This window comes from Rhinopithecus roxellana, chromosome 1 (genome assembly GCF_007565055.1).
Source record: "Rhinopithecus roxellana isolate Shanxi Qingling chromosome 1, ASM756505v1, whole genome shotgun sequence".
NCBI classification, from domain to species: domain Eukaryota; kingdom Metazoa; phylum Chordata; class Mammalia; order Primates; family Cercopithecidae; genus Rhinopithecus; species Rhinopithecus roxellana.
Genome location: NC_044549.1, coordinates 191,500,768 through 191,516,933, shown reverse-complemented (window position 1 = coordinate 191,516,933; position 16,166 = coordinate 191,500,768).

Below are 16,166 nucleotides of genomic sequence, written 5' to 3'. Positions count from 1 at the left end.
ATGGAACATCCTCTGGTCTGAACTAATCTTCTGCCCTTCCCAACCTTCCGAAGCCCTCCCACTGTGCCTGCCTTCCAGAACTCATTGACTGTCCTCAGCAAAGCCCCCTAAAGTCTATGTAGATGGAAAGGGACAGAGAGAAGTGCCCCCCAAAAGCAAGGGAGGACCCACAGACCTGGCTACTGATGGGATCATCATAAACAAGCCTGCCCCTGGCCCATAATGTATGTCAATTACCACATGTTAGAACCACTGCTCACAGGTGCATTATAGAAAACTGATTGATTAACAGACACTTAGTGCCATGTGCCAGCCACTGTTTTAAACACTCTTCTAGTATTAACTCCTTCAATCTTTTTAACAACTCCATCAGATAAGTACAATTAGGCTGGGCACAGTGGCTCACACCTGTAATCCCAGCACCTTCAGAGGCCAAGGTGGGAGGATTGCTTCAGCCCAGGAGTTCAAGACCAGCCTGGGCAACATGGTAAAACCCTGTCTTTACAATATTAATAATAATAATAATAATAATAATCCATAAAGTCACCAGGTGTGTTGGCATACACCAGTAGTACCAGCTGCTTGGGAGGTTGAGATAGGAGGATAGCCTGAGCCTGGGAGGTAGAGGCTTCAGTGAGCCGAGATTATACAACTGCACTCCAGCCTGGGTGACAGAGCAAGACTCTGTTTTTTAAAAAAAGAAAGAAAAAGAAAAGAATGTACGATTATATCCCAGTTTTATAGATGAAGAAACTGAGGAACACAGAGGTAAAATGACTTGTCCCAGGCACCACCACTTAGTGGCTATTGTGAGTTAAATTGTGTCCTCTGTCATCCTGAAATTCACATATTGGAGTACTAACCCCTAATACCTCGAAATGTGACCTTATTTGCAAAGATGGTATTTTGGGTGGGCCTTAATCCAATATGAATGGTATCCTTATAAAAAATGGGGGTGGGAGCCGGGTGCGGTGGCTCAAGCCTATAATCCCAGCACACTGGAAGGCCAAGGTGGGCAGATCACGAGGTCAGGAGATGGAGACCATCCTGGCTAACACCGTGAAACCCCGTCTCTACCAAAAATACAAAAAAATTAGCAAGGCATGGTGGCGGCGCCTGTAGTCGCAGCTACTCGGGAGGCTGAGGCAGGAGAATGGCATGAACCCGGGAGGCGGAGCTTGCAGTGAGCTGAGATCCGGCCACTGCACTCCAGCCTGGGCGACAGAGTGAGACTCCTGTCTCAAAAAAAAAAAAAAAAAAAAAAAAAAAAAAAAATGGGGGTAGGGTGGGGAATTTGACCCAGAGACAGAAAACCACCAGGGACTGGGGAGAGGCCTGGACAGGGACTCCCACAGACATCAGAAAAAGCCACCCTCACCAACACTGGCGCAGACTTCAGTGTTCCACAACTTGAGGCAATGCATTCTGGGAGGGTTGTCAGACCCGCCTCGTCTGTGGCCCTGGCAAACTAGCGCAGCAGCAGAGCCAGGACTCAGACCCCGGCCATCTCAGGCCAGAGCAGGGGCCGTCGCCACGCCATGGCAGCAGGCAGTAGCTTCGGGTCCTGCTCACAGGGGCCTACTCCATCCTTCTGCTTTCCGTCCCCTCACTCTTCCTTCACTTCATTTTCTCCAATTTCACCATTTCTCTGTTTCCTCATTTCTTTCCATCCACATTAATTATCTATTGGACGTGTAACAAAAACTTAAAACTAAATGACTTCAAGCTACAAACATGATCTCGCAGCTTCTATGGGTCAAAAATCGGTGCACTCGGCTGGGTGCCTCTGGCTCCAGGATGCTCCAAGGTTAAGGTCAAGCTGCTGTCACTGGGGTTGCAACATCCCAGGACTTGGCTAGAACCGAAGGCTCTGCTTGCAAGCTCACTGTATGTCTGGGGACAGCTGTAGGTCCTCCTGACTGTGGGATCAAGGGCCTCGGTCTTTCGTTCTCACTACTGTGTGGGCCTCTTCGTAGGGCTGGTCCCTACAGCCCGAGTGATGCAAAAGGCCGGAGGCAGGCAGCGGTGGGAGGGAGAGAGAGAGAGAGGTACCCAGGATGCCAGCCAGTCTTTTGAAAACCTGATCTTGGAAATGATACCCCATGGCTTCTGCTGTACTCTTTGTTAGAACAAAGCCATTATGTTCAGCCCACACTCAAGGGAAGGAGTTACCCAGGGCAGAAATACCAGGAATGTGGGGCCCAGCAGCAGCCTCTAAAAGGCTGCCAACCACACCATCCTCCCTGTGTCTATGTGCTTGTGGCTGACCCTTGCTGATGGCAGGGGTAGGGGAGCCTGGACTGTGGATCTGTGGTCTGTGTGTGCATGGTGAGTCCCAAACCACCCTGGGATAAAGCTTCGTGATGCCAGAGAGAGCCAAGCTGCTCTCAAAGCTACATCTATCTCATGTCTTTTAAGTCTTTCATTTGCTGTAAGAATACAGCACAAAACACCAAAGCATTAGCAAACTTCCCTGAGGACACTTCAAACTTCAAGAAACAACATTTCCTATGTATCCTGAGAAGGAGTTTTAACTCATCAGAGAAAAAATAAGCTTCGGCCAAAGGCCTGCAATCCACAGGCACACCCCACCCACCAAAGGGTGTCAACACATGCTTATTTATTTATTTTGAGATGGAGTCTCACTCTGTCTCCCAAACTAGAGTGCAGTGGTGTGATCTCAGCTCACTGCAACCTCTGCCTCCTGGGTTCCAGCAATTCTCAGGCTTCAGCCTCCCGAGTAGCTGGGACTACAGGTGCACACCACCACACCTGGCTAATTTTTTTTGTATTTTTAGCAGAGACAGGGTTTCAGCTTGTTGGTTAGGCTGGTCTTGAACTCCTGACCTTAGGTGATCTTTCCACCTCGGCCTCCCAAAGTGCTGGGATTACAGGCATGAGTCATGGCACCCAGCCTGAGTGCCTTTTTAAAGACCATGATGCTCCACGGGGAGGTGGAATTGAGTCCTGCCCCGCAGTGAATGATTCTGAGAACTGTGGATGAAACCCAGGCACAGAGGCTGCTTGGAAAACAACCAGTTATGCTGAATTTCCCTGAAGAAGGGCAGGGAAGTGCACAGACAAAACGTGCAGCTGGACCCAATAGAGGTGACCGCACCCTCCCATGCACACGGGCAAAGGGGTTTGCAGCACCTGTAGCCCCTCCCCAGGAGTCATCATCCAGCCCTGTGGCAGCCTGGGAGGTGCGTGGGAATGGCCTGGCCGCTCATCTCTGCCTGCATTCGGGAAGATGGGGCTCAGAGAGAGGAAGCCGCTGGTGTAAGGGCCCCTCCGGCCCAAGCCAGTGGCCTTGCCACCCAACAAGACAAGAATTGGCAGCAGAAACCTGGCCAAGCAGAGGGCTGGAAGGAAAACTAGAAGAAAAATATAAAGTGAGCATTCACTGAGGCCTCCTGGGCCTATCGTGGATATAGCGCAGCCTGCAGCAGGTCAGCACAAAGAGAGACGGGGGCAGACTGGGCTGTCTCTTCCTTACTATGCTCATGGCCAGGTATCTAGCTCCCAACCGTCTGGCTACCCTCAAACCTGGCCTGAGCAGGTGAAAAACTCGGGCCTCTCCACTTGTCTCTCCCCAGCCTTCTCAGGTGAGGCCTTTTTTATTCAACAAAAATTTCTGGGCCAGGCACAGTGGCTCAGGCCTGTAATCCCAGCACTTTGGGAGGCCAAAGCGGGAGGATCGCTTGAGCCCAGGAGTTCAAGACCAGCCTGGATAACATAGTGAGACCCTGTCTCTACAAAAAAAAAATTTAAAAATTACCCAGGTGTGGTAGTGTGTGCTGTAGTCCCAGCTATTCAGGACTCTGAGGTAGGGGAATCTCTTGAGCCCAGGAGGTTGAGGCTGCAGTGAGCCACGATCACACCACTGTACTCCAGCCTGAGCACAACAATGAGATCCTGTCTCTTTAAAAAAAAAACAAAAAACAAACAAACAAAAACAAAAAACTGGCTGGGTGTGGTGGCTCATGCCTATAATCCTGACACTCTGGGAGGCCAAGGTGGGTGGATCACTTGAGGCCAGGAGTTCAAGACCAGCCTGGTCAGCATGGTGAAACTCCGACTCCACTAAAAATACAAAAACTCGCCAGGTGTGGTGTTGGGTGTCTGCAGTCCCAGCTACTCCGGAGACTGAGGCACGAGAATTGCTGGAACCCAGGAGGCGGAGATTGCAGTGATCTGAGATAACGCCACTGCACTTCAGCCTGGGTGAGCAAGCAAGACTCTGTCTCAAAAAAAGAAAAAAAAAATCTGAGGACCTCCTACATGTCAGGCCCTGTCCTAGGCACTGAGGGTAGATACGGCAGTAGGTGTGAGGTGTGTGGAGGATACACACCCATCCACCACCTCACTTCAGGTCTTCCAGACCTTTTCTATATGTTGGAGCTGTAGACACCATTAGAAGAGCTGGACTTTTGCGTCCAACATCCTGTGCAAAGATTGTTTCCAGGTTGAAGAAGCTGCAAATGAGCTTTCTGCTTTCCACAGGCAGGCAGTACCAAACAGCCTTTCCCAGATGGGGGACTCCATGAATCTCTCTCACCAGAGACCCCACACAGGCACCAGGGTTAGAGTGCACCGAAGAGTTCTGTCGAAACGCTCTCTGGGATATAACAACACCAGACATTGTCCAACAGTGTCTCATCACAAGCCAGAAACTCCCACTGCTCCTCAAGCTGTCCCCCCCCGACATTAGCCACAGAGGGGGAGACTGGGTAGCGGTCCCGGATGGGCCACTAGCATGCTATATGATCTTGCATAGTTCATTCCAACCCTGTCCTTTTTTTTTTTTTTTGAGACGGAGTCTTGCTTTGTCACCCAGGCTGGAGTGCAGTGGCGTGATCTCCACTCACTGCAAGTTCCACTGCCTCCCGGGTTCACACCTTTCTCTTGCCTCAGCCTTCCAAGAAGCTGGGACTACAGGCGCCCGCCACCACGCCAGGTGAACTTTTTTTGTATTTTTAGTAGAGACAGGGTTTCACCGTATTTTCCAGGATGATCTCTATCTCCTGACCTCGTCGTGATCCGCCTGCCTCGGCCTCCCAAAGTGCTGGGATTACAGATGTGAGCGACTGCGCCTGTCCCCAACCCCATCCTTCTGTGTCCCACTCATATAAAGAGGGGTTTGACAAGAAGATCCCTGAGGTACCTGCTTGTTCTTTAAAACTCTCTGACACCCAGACACAGCCCAAGTTCCAGTGAACATCTGCGCTGAGGTCCAAACCCCTGCTGCATTTTGCTCTTTGCCTGGAAAAGGGTGTTGCCATGTCAGCCATACCCTGTTTGCTTCCTGAGAAACATGGAGAAAAGTCTCCGTTGAATCTGTGAATTTCAGGTTTTTTCGGAGTTGGATCCCAGCCCAGAGCAGGGAAGAACATGAGGTAAAATGGTTCGAGTCGTCCAGAAATGCACATTTCCTGCAGTTTCTTTCCAAGTCTGGTGTTAAATGAACAAGCTCAAATGTGAACATGAACAAGGATGACTCAGGCTTAGAGAATGTTGGTAGCACAATACTGGCTGTAAATAATGGTAATGAAGGGACTTTTCTGACCCGTTTGTGGACGAAAGATGGTAAGAGGTATTAATCTAGTTCAGGGATATCTAAACAGTTTTTGTGGTGCATCCTTATGATAAAATATTTTTGAACACGTGTGTGCTCTGAATATATGAATATATTTCTGGAAATTATAGGCATATACTATACCTACTTATGAACATATAAAACATACACAAAGAAAGGAAATTAGGACAAGATCAAGATAAAAGAAACTGTTCAATAGAACAAACTGTTTATCTTTGTTACATTAATGTCATCTTGGGTTTTGTTATTTTTATGTTTTTTGTTTTTTTTTTTGAGAAAGTCTCACTGTCGCCCAGGCTGGAGTGCAGTGGCATGATCTTGGCTCACTGCAACCTCTGCCTTCTGGGTTCAAGTGATTCTCCTACCTCAGCCTCCTGAGTAGTTGGAATTATAGGCCAATTTTGTTATTTTTTAAATCATGATTTAAGAGTTTGTAACACAGCAATTTGAAAACCTGATTTCAAGTCTAGTTTACTTAATTTTTTTTTTTTTTTTTTTAAAGAGATGGGGTTTCTATGTCACCCAGGCTGGAGTGTTGTGGTGCAATCATAGATCACTGTAGCCTCAAACTCCTGGGCTCAAGTGATTCTCCCATCTCAACCTCCCGAGTAACTGAGAATACAGTTATACATCGTCACACCAGCTACCTTCTTGGGTTTTGTGCTGTTGTAATGGAAAAAGTCATAATGCAAAAATACATAGATCTAAATGAAAGAAGTCAATTTTGGAGGTGCTTTTCATTAGGGACATGAGCAAATGCAAATTGGAAACTGACAAGGTTGAAGGTAGAGATTTCACAGGTGCTTCCTTCCTTCTCTCCCATCTCCTCCTCCTACCCTTCCTACCGAGGATCTTTGTACCCCTCTAAATCGTGTTATGTAAACAAGTAACTATGACCCGTGTTCAAATAGTTCCTCCAAAGACCTGATTTCTCTCTAATACAATGAGTTAATGTTTATATTTAACTCTTAATAAAGACTTAAATTTTTAAAATTTTAATGTAAGTTTTTTTAAAACTCACAAGTGAATGGAAAATATATACCAATGTCTTGTCTTTCTTTTGATTAGGCAATCTTAGGAGCTTGGAGCTTCAGATCACTAGAGCCGTGGTTCCCAAATTCTTGATGAATATGGCCCCTTTTCATGGAACACAGCATCCTAGTGATTGGATCTAAGAAAAGACACTGCAAAAAGTTTTCAAAATGAATTATTTTATTAAAGTGCATCCGTATCTCTGTAATAATTGAGTAATAATAATACATATATGTGATATATTTCTTTGTTTCCATTTTTTTTTAGAGATGGGGTCTTGCTATGTTGCCCAGGCTCATCTTGAACTTCTGGACTCAAGCTATCTTCCTGCCTCTGCCTCCCAATAGGCTGGGGTTACAGGCACATGCCACTATGTCTGGCTTGTATGTGATATATTTCATCAATCCTCAGACAAGGCTTGGGATGCTTAGGGATTAGGCAACCCTGGTAACCACTCTACAACCCTAGACCATAACTGAGATGCCTTGAAGACACTTCCCTAGTGGAAGGGAAAGGACTCAGGAAGGAATATCCAGACCTCTTAGTGATTGTTTTGAAAACTCGAACCTATTACTTGGTGACCAATCTTATACTAACCTAAGAGCCATATGCTAAGACAGGCATGGTGAAATTGTCAATCTTTTCCTAGCTCCAGTCTGCATGACAGTTGATGCTTGTGACCTTGTAAGGCAAAAAAGTGAAACGAGGAGAGAAAATGAAGAGATGCAGATAAAATGCTTGCACAGTAAGAGACCCATCTGTGGGGTAACTGAGGTGCAAGGATGTCCGCTAGTGTGGTGCTTCTAAACTTAAACCTGCATGGGAAACACCTGTATATCCTGATAAAATGCAGATTATGACTCAACAGATCTGGGCTGGGACCTGACGTTCTGCATCTTTTGAAGCTCCCAGGAGACGCAGACGCTGCTAGTCCAAGGCCATATGCCCTGAATAAGGAGGCCCAAGCCCGTGTGCATTCTACACTGGGAGTCCAGTCTTGCTTGAGCCTGTCTCGTTTTTGCTGACAGCAGCCAACGGGTGTGAGATCTAAGCAGAGGCTGGCTTTGGCGAGTTACAGGGAGTAGCTAATGATCAGGAGATTGGCTGCCCAGCCAACTAGCAGCACCTCAGTGTCACTTCCAGCCTAAGGGCACCTTTGAGTGAAGCTTCTTTCAGTCCTGTCCTCTCTGGGGAACAGAAAGAGCAGTCAAGCCAAGGAGGAGCAGTGCTCGTGAGTCCCACAGCGCACCCCGCTGGCAGGAGGACACTCCAACGGGAGACCAGTCGCTCTTTAGGGGAGAGGCGCAACTGAGTCTCTGACTGAAGATGAGGGCTGGAAGCAGGTGAAGCCAGGGAAGCAGCCCCTCCACACAGGCTGTTGGCACCCAGCACGCCCACTGAGGCTCCTCATGGAAAGGAAAGTCCCTCTGCAACTGGAGCTACCCGTGTCACAGCTGTAGCAGGGACAAGTGGCTCAGGAGTGCCAGGCAGGGCTGGTTCCAGCAGCATCTGCACCTGGAAGGTAAGACCGGGTGGCCATTTCTTTCAGGGCCACCATGGCTTCTCCCCGTCATCTTGTTTGAGGAAATCTAATTTCTGCGATTCCAAGGTGATCTCCTGGCCCCTACTAACTTCTGTTGTCTTAAAAAGACAGACAGGCGCAGTGGCTCACGCCTGTAATCCCAGCACTTTGGGAGGCTGAGGTGGGCAGATCACTTGAGGTCAGGAGTTCGAGACCAGCCTGGCAAACATGGCAAAACCCCATTTCTACAAAAAATACAAAAATTAGCTGGGCGTGGTGGCGGGCATCTGTAATCCCAGCTACTTAGGAGGCTGAGGCAGGAGGATTGCTTGAACCCAGGGGGTGGAGGTTACAGTGAGCCAGACCACGCTGCTGCACTCCAGCCTGGACAACAGAGCAAGACTCTGTCTCAAAAAAAAAAAAGAGTCTATTCTCAGGCAGGGCCTCCCTTTAGTAGTGATCCCCCCCTCCACTGCAGGGTGGAAGACTGTGGACATTAACCTTGGTTAGAGAAGAGCAGGACCCCCCCCCACACCCCAGAGACAAAGGGGGTGTGAACCAGTCTTTCTTAGAGGAAATGAGATGGTTTTGAAAGTTCCCTAAAGTAGCTGTGAATTAGCTTGTGATGCTCTTAAAAGCGTCCTCCCACAGATTCCCAGGTGGAGCGAACCTGCTAGGGAATCATTTCGGGTTAATTTCCCTGTTCAGGAAGAACAGGTAGGTGTTCTCTTGTCTCCTTCTCACCCTGGCTCTTTGGCTACAAATCTAAATAGTGGAGCGGGAATGGGAGGGGCACGGCAGCAGGGACCGTGATGATTTTGCCCACCATCATCTTGTCCTCCGTGTACAGGTCAGCACTGGGTAACTATTTCTTGGATGAATTACCTAGTCAGTGAATGGAACGGTGGCAGCAGCTCTTACCCGGCCAGCCTCTGCCAGTCCCAGATCATGGATGAAGACAGCTGATCCCCACCAGTGCTGCTCACCTCTGGGCATTTCTTCCCAAAGCCCAGGCATGTAGGTGCTGGCTGTCCCAGCTGCAGCTTCTGTTCCCTTTGTCCAAGCTCTGCTCTGCTGCTGACCATTCAAGGCCTTAAACTTGAAAAGGTCTTGGTTCTGAACTGAGCCTCCCATCCTAGCTTTCAAGAGCCACAGCGGCTTCTGGGAAATGGCTGGAACCCACTTAGCACCACCGGGGACAGGATTCTGCTAGCCTGTCCTGGACCCCACCTGAGCATCAGTGAAGCCCACCCCACACCGGGACAGACCAGTCTTCAGGTTTGGCCATGCCTGGCCACTAGCAATCTTTATAACTGCTTCAAGGGGCAGAGTTCCAAGTCGATTTAATCAGAAAGACTTCCAGATGTTTCCTTTCAGCCGGCTGATTGTGTACACTCAGGATGCCTAGCAGAACGTCGGGGGCTTTGGGGACCCAATTAAGAACAGGCAAGGTTTGGGGGGATCGGGTGTCTTCATCCGGGATCTGGCACTGGCAGAGGCCGCTGGTTAAGAGCCGCAGCCACTGTTCCATACACTGACCCAGTAATTCCTCCAAGAAACAGTTACCTTGTGCTGACCTGCACACTGGGGACATGATGGTGGTGAGCAAGGGGGAAGGTGAGCTGGAACAGAGGCTGTGTGGGCAGGGAGAGGCATGGGAGAGGAGCCTCTTCCTCCCTGCCAACCCTTGGAGACTTGGTGATTTTGAGGCCCTGAGGAGGGTCTATTCCTGAGAATGAAACGCAGTAATGAAAAGCTGTGAATCAGGACATGGCTCCAGGAGGGATGTGTTCTGGCAGATCTCTCAGGTCTGAGCAGCGGGCTGGTGAGAGCAGAAAGACAGGCTGTTCTTGGTTATCACAGAAAGCCATCTAGCACACATTCTCCCCACCCTGCCTCACCCATCCCTCCCTCCTTCCCCCCGAGCTTCCTGGTGGGAATTCATCTTTGCTGTGGAACCATGTGCTGAGCTAAGCTCAAGGAAAAAAATTCACATTCAACCTGCCAGATGCTGTGTTTATTCTGGCACCAACCATGAGCTCCAGGAGCCTCCTTGTCGGCTTTTCTGTGGCCCAAACACCTGCCAGCTACAAGGCCATGAGAAGGCAAACCTGAAGCTGAGACCCACAGCCCTGTGGCAGGGCCAGCAAGGTGGCCCAGCAGCCGGCCTACCCGTGTGCTACTTCCTCCTAGGGATAGCTCAGTTCGGGAGGGAGGAGAGGCGGTGAGGGGAGGACCCTTCTCATTTCTTGTTTTAACTCCTCCAATTTGACTGACTCTTCTCAAGTGCTTAGCTCAGTGGTATCAGCCTTGGCTGCACAATTGGAATCGCCTGTGTGGTCCTTTGGTTCTTATTGTATCTGTCTGGGTGTGCCGTGGACACTGGAATGTCTAAGCGCCTGCAGGTGATTCTAATGTACAGCAAAAATGGATACCATTGGTCACTGAAGCATTTATACATCTGATGAGGACTAAAGAGCCTGACCCTGGAGTGCCCACCTTCCTCATCTGGTTTATTCAAAGCAGGAATGACCTGGAGAAGAAAGATTTAATTAGGATATTTCTCTCCATGGCTCTGTAGAAACTGTCTTTGTTTTTTCTCCATGTTCTTTAAGGGCAAATCCACCTGCTGATTGATCACTTCTGAGCAGGGAATTTTATTTTAAATTATGAAACAAAATTTATTTTAATTGACTTTAAAATATAGAATGATAGAATTGAGAATATGTTGAAAAACTAGCCACTCCTGATTTCTTTCTGTTTTAAATTGTTATTTTTATTTTAGATTCAAGGGTGTACACGTGTAGGTTTGTTACAAGGGTAAATTGTGTGATTACTGAGGTTCTATTGATCCCATCACCCAGGTGAAAAACACTGTGCCCAATAGGAAATTTTTCAGCCCTGGCCTCCCTCCCTCCTTTTGGAATCTCTGGTATCTGTTGTTCCCATCCTTATGTCCACATGTACCCAAGATTTAGCTCCTACTTAAAAGTGAGAACATGCGGTATTTGGTTTTCTGTTCCTGTGTTAATTTGTTTAGGATAATGGCCTTCAGCTGCATCCATGTTGCTGCAAAGGGCATGATTTCATTTATGGCTGTGTAGTATTCCATGGTGTATATATACACCACACTTCCTTTATCCAGTCTACCATTGATGGACACCTGGGTTGATTCGATATCTTTGTTGCTATTGTTGAGCAGGGAATTTTAAAATACTGTTGACAGAAATTATGTATCCCAGGTAGGGTTGTCAGATAAAATACAAGATGCCTAGTTAAATATTAATTGAAAATAATCAATGAAATTTTTTAGTATAAGTATATCCCATGCAATATGTGGGATATACTTATACTAAAAATTATTTAAATTTAACTAGGCAGTCTGTATTTTTACTTGATAAGTCTGTGTCTAATAGATATGTTAATCAGAATAATACTATTTTGTTACATATGACAAAAACCCGACTCAAACTCAAAGTGGAGAAAAGAAATGTATTGGTTTCCATCACTGAAAATTCCATGCATTTAGGCTGTATTTAGATGTATCCAGGGATCTCTCTTCATCTGTTAGTTCTTTTCTTCATCCAGGTGTTTCCAAATATAGGGCAAGAAGGCCCCTGGTGGCTCAGGCCACATAGCTTTAGGGGTTTATGACTCCAGTAGAAGAGAGGAAATCTCTCCTACAAAAACAGGGAAGACTGGTTTTTCTGGCTTGAGTCACATGTCTACTCCTGAACCACTGTGCCCAAGGAAATTGGGTACAGTAGATTGCCCATATCCATGGATTCCGCATCCCTGAATTCAACCAACTGCAAGTTGAAAATATTTGGGGGAGGGCCGGGCGCGGTGGCTCACACCTGTAATCTCAGCACTTTGGGAGGCCGAGGAGAGTGGATCACCTGAAGTCAGGAGTTCAAGACCAGCCTGGCTAACATGGTGAAACCCCACTTCTACTAAAAATACAAAAGATTAGGCGGGCATGGTGGTTTATGCCTGTAATCCCAGCTACTCGGGAGGCTGAGGCAGGAGAATGGCTTGAACCCAAGAGGCGTAGGTTATAGTGAGTCATGATCACGCCATTGCACTCTACCTTGGGCAACAAGAGCGAAACTCCATCTCAGAAAAAAAAAAAAGAGAAAGAAAATATTTGGAGGGAAGGAATTCCACAAAGTTCTAAAAAGCAAAACTTGAATTTGTACACACTGAGTACTACATTGAATTCATGTGAATGAAGAGATGTGTAGGCATTGTATTAGGTATTGTAAGTAATCTAGAGATGATTTAAAGTATACAGGAGTATGTGTGTACGTTATATGCAAATACTACTTCATCTTACATCAGATACTTGAGTATCCTTGAAGTTTGGTGTCTGTGGTAGGGAGGGGGTGGGTCCTGGAACCAATCCCCGGATCACATAGTCAGCATTGTAATAGGCCAAGGTGTGGGTGGTTTTCTAAGGGGAAGAATTTTGAGCAAACATATGTCTACTACATCCTACAGAAGAAGAGGAGATGCTCTTCTTACTCGTCTCAAACATGTGCACAAGTATTGCCTAAGAAAAGGAAAATCTAAATTAGGAACATCTGTGAGATCAGAGTGTGTGGCTCCCCAGGGGCCTCTAAATGGACCTGCATAGTTTCTCCGTGGTTCTAGCAGGACAGGACCCAACACCTCACCCAGCTGTTGCTCCCAGCAAAGTCGTCTGCATGTAGAAGTCTTTTTTTGAGACGGAGTTTTGCTCTTGTTGCCCTGGCTGGAGTGCAATGGTGCCATCTCGGTTCACTGCAACCTCCGACTCCTAGGTTCAAGCAGTTCTTTGGCCTCAGCCTCCCAAGTAGCTGGGATCACAGGCACCCGCCACCACACCAGGCTGATTTTGTGTTTTTAGTAGAGACAGAGGTGCACCATGTTGGCGAGGCTGGTCTTGAACCCTTGACCTCAGATGATCTGCCCACCTCAGTCTCCCAAAGTGCTATGATTACAGGCATGAGCCACCACACCTGGCCCCGACTTTATTTATTTATTTATTTATTTATTTATTTATTTATTTTTTATGGAGTCTTGCTCTGTCGCCCAGGCTGGAGTGCAGTGGTGCAATCTCGGCTCACTGCAAGCTCCACCTCCCGGGTTCACGCCATTCTCCTGCCTCAGCCTCCCGAGTAGCTGGGACTATAGGCACCTGCCACCACGCCCAGCTAACTTTTTGTATTTTTAGTAGAGACGGGGTTTCACCGTGTTAGCCAGGATGGTCTTGATCTCCTGACCTCGTGATCTGCCCACCTCGGCCTCCCAAAGTGCTGGGATTACAGGTGTGAGCCACCATGCCCGGCCTTTTTTTTTTTTTTTTTTTTTTTTTAAAGAGAGACAGGAAGCTAGGCATGGTGGCACTTGCCTGTAATCCCAGCTACTTGGGAGGTTGAAGCACGAGAATCAGTTGAACCCGGGAGGCGGAGGTTGCAATGAACAGAGATTGTGCCACTGCACTCCAACCTGGGGGACAGAGTGAGACTCTGTCAAAAAACAATAATTATAAAAAAATAATAAAGAGACACAGGGTCTCACTCTGTCCCCTAGGCTGAGTGCAGTGGCACAGTCACAGCTCACTGCAGCCTTGAACTCCTGGGCTCAAGTGATCCTCCTGCCTCAGCCTCTTGAGTAGTTGGGACTACAGGTGGGTGCCACCCTGCTCAGCTAGTTTTTGTATTTTATTGTTGAGATGGGCTCTCCCTATGTTGCCCAGGCTAGTCTCCAGCTCCTCAAACACTCCTCCCATTTTGGCTTCCCAAAGCACTGGGGTTTCAGGTGTGAGCCACTGCACCGGCAGCTTTGTTGACTGTTCTAAGTTGCTGAAAGGATGAGGGAGACATCTCCATTACCCTTTAATCTCCAGTTAAATAAGTCAGCATTCCTACTTAACACACATCTCAATCAGGGGTATATAGCAGACTCAACTTTTTCAGAACAAAGTTGCCTGTCTTATACTTCAAGACATTCTGATTGAGAAGGTAGAGATGGAGAGCTTGATTGGAATATATGTATTTTGATTTTTAAAGAACCCCACAAATACTTCTGATAAATTGCTATCTACTTCCCACAGTTATTTCAGAAATTAGTTCTGAAATACTTCTCTCCTATTGCTTAGAATATCAGAATGAATTCTGCAGCAACAATACCTGTGGTCTGATGTCAATGCCTCCTCACGCCATGGCATACCACAATTGTATTGTGAATAATTTAGTACAAATATCAGCCAATCTAATGTTGCCGGCTGCTAACCAATTTTAATCTCATATTTAGAAGCACCTTTGTGTGTGCACAAAAAGACTTTGAAAAGGAGGTTTCTTAATTAAAAGAGGTGGTCTCCTTCTTCAGATGGCTTAGGTTTGGTTCTGGCAGAGGTTGGGGATGGATGCAAGAGAAACACACCGTTCTCTCTCTTCTAACTCCTAGAAACATGTCATGACAGTCATCCCAGGAATATCTTGGGGGTGGAACTGCTGTTGGTGACATAAATATTAAACGTGGTGATGGATGAATGCTTTGCTTATTTTACCTTATGTTTCAACTGATATAAATCGAATCCTGCCTGACAATGTCAAAAAGCACTGAGATCCTGGAAGCCCAGGGCCAAACAAGAACCATGGGGTGGCTTCAGTAGGGAGTTGCCAGGCTGGTAGGATAGCAAAGTGGGGGTGAGAGCTTGGAGAATAGAGACAGCCACCACCTGGGGCTCTGATTCCCCTGAAATGTAGATTCGTACCTGTCCACTCTGAACTCATTTCAACATTCTAATTATTAGCAATTATAAAATAGCTTTTTCACACATTAGTCTCTTTCAGTCCTCCTCCTCTTTCACTGTCAATTCAAGGTAAACTACTCCACTTGTATTAATCAGGGTTCTCCAGCGAGATAGAGTCAACAGAATGTAGAGATATAAACAGAGAGCTATGAGAGGGGGATTATTAGGGGAATTGGCTCACATGATTGTAGAGGTTGAGATGTCTCACAACACGTCACCTGCAAACTGGAGACCCTGGGATGCTGGTATCACGGCTGAATCCAAGTTGAAAGTCTCAGCACCAGGGGAGCCGCCATTCAAAAGTTAAATGGCCTCTCCCACCCCACCCCTTATCCACCCACCACCACCAAATGAAAGCAGTATTTTCCAGTTAAGTTTCTACACTACAGGATTATACATAAAAATATTAATATTCAGCCAAATCCATAATTTTCAGATTCATATTTTAGCTGAAATGATTTCATATATATATATGTATATATTTGCATTGGATTCCTTTTCTAGCAGTGGAGACCTCCGCACTGAAACACCACTATAGACATGAGGGGCTGGGCGTGGTGGCTCACACCTGCAATCCCAACATTCGGGAGGTCGAGACGGGCAGATCACTTGAGTTCAGAAGTTCGAGACCAGCCTGGCCAACATGGCGAAACCCCGTCTCTATTTAAAATACAAAAAATTAGCTGGGCATGATGGCGGGTGCCTATAATCCCAGCTACTCAGAGGCTGAAGCAGGAGAATAGCTTGAACCCAGAAGGTAGAGGTTGTAGTGAACTGCGATTGTGCCACTGCACTCCAGCCTGGGTGACAGAGTGAAACTGTCTCAAAAAAAAAAAAAAAAAAAGATTATGTCCCAAGATGGCTGAATAGGGACAGCTCTGGTCTGCAGCTCCCAGCATGATCGACGCAGATGACAGTGATTTCTGATTTCCAACTGAGCCTCCGCTGGTGATACCCAGGTAAACAGGGTCTGGAGTGGACCTCCAGCAAACTCCAGCAGACCTGCAGCTGAGGGACCTGACTGTGAGAAGGAAAACTAACAAACGGAAAGGAACAGCATCAACATCAGCAGAAAGGACATCCTCACCAAAACCCCATCTGTAGGTCACCAGTGTCAAAGACCAAAGGGAAATAAAACCACAAAGATGGGGAGAAACCAGAGAAGAAAAGCTGAAAATTCTAAACACCAGAGTGCCTCTTCTCCTCCAGAGGATTGC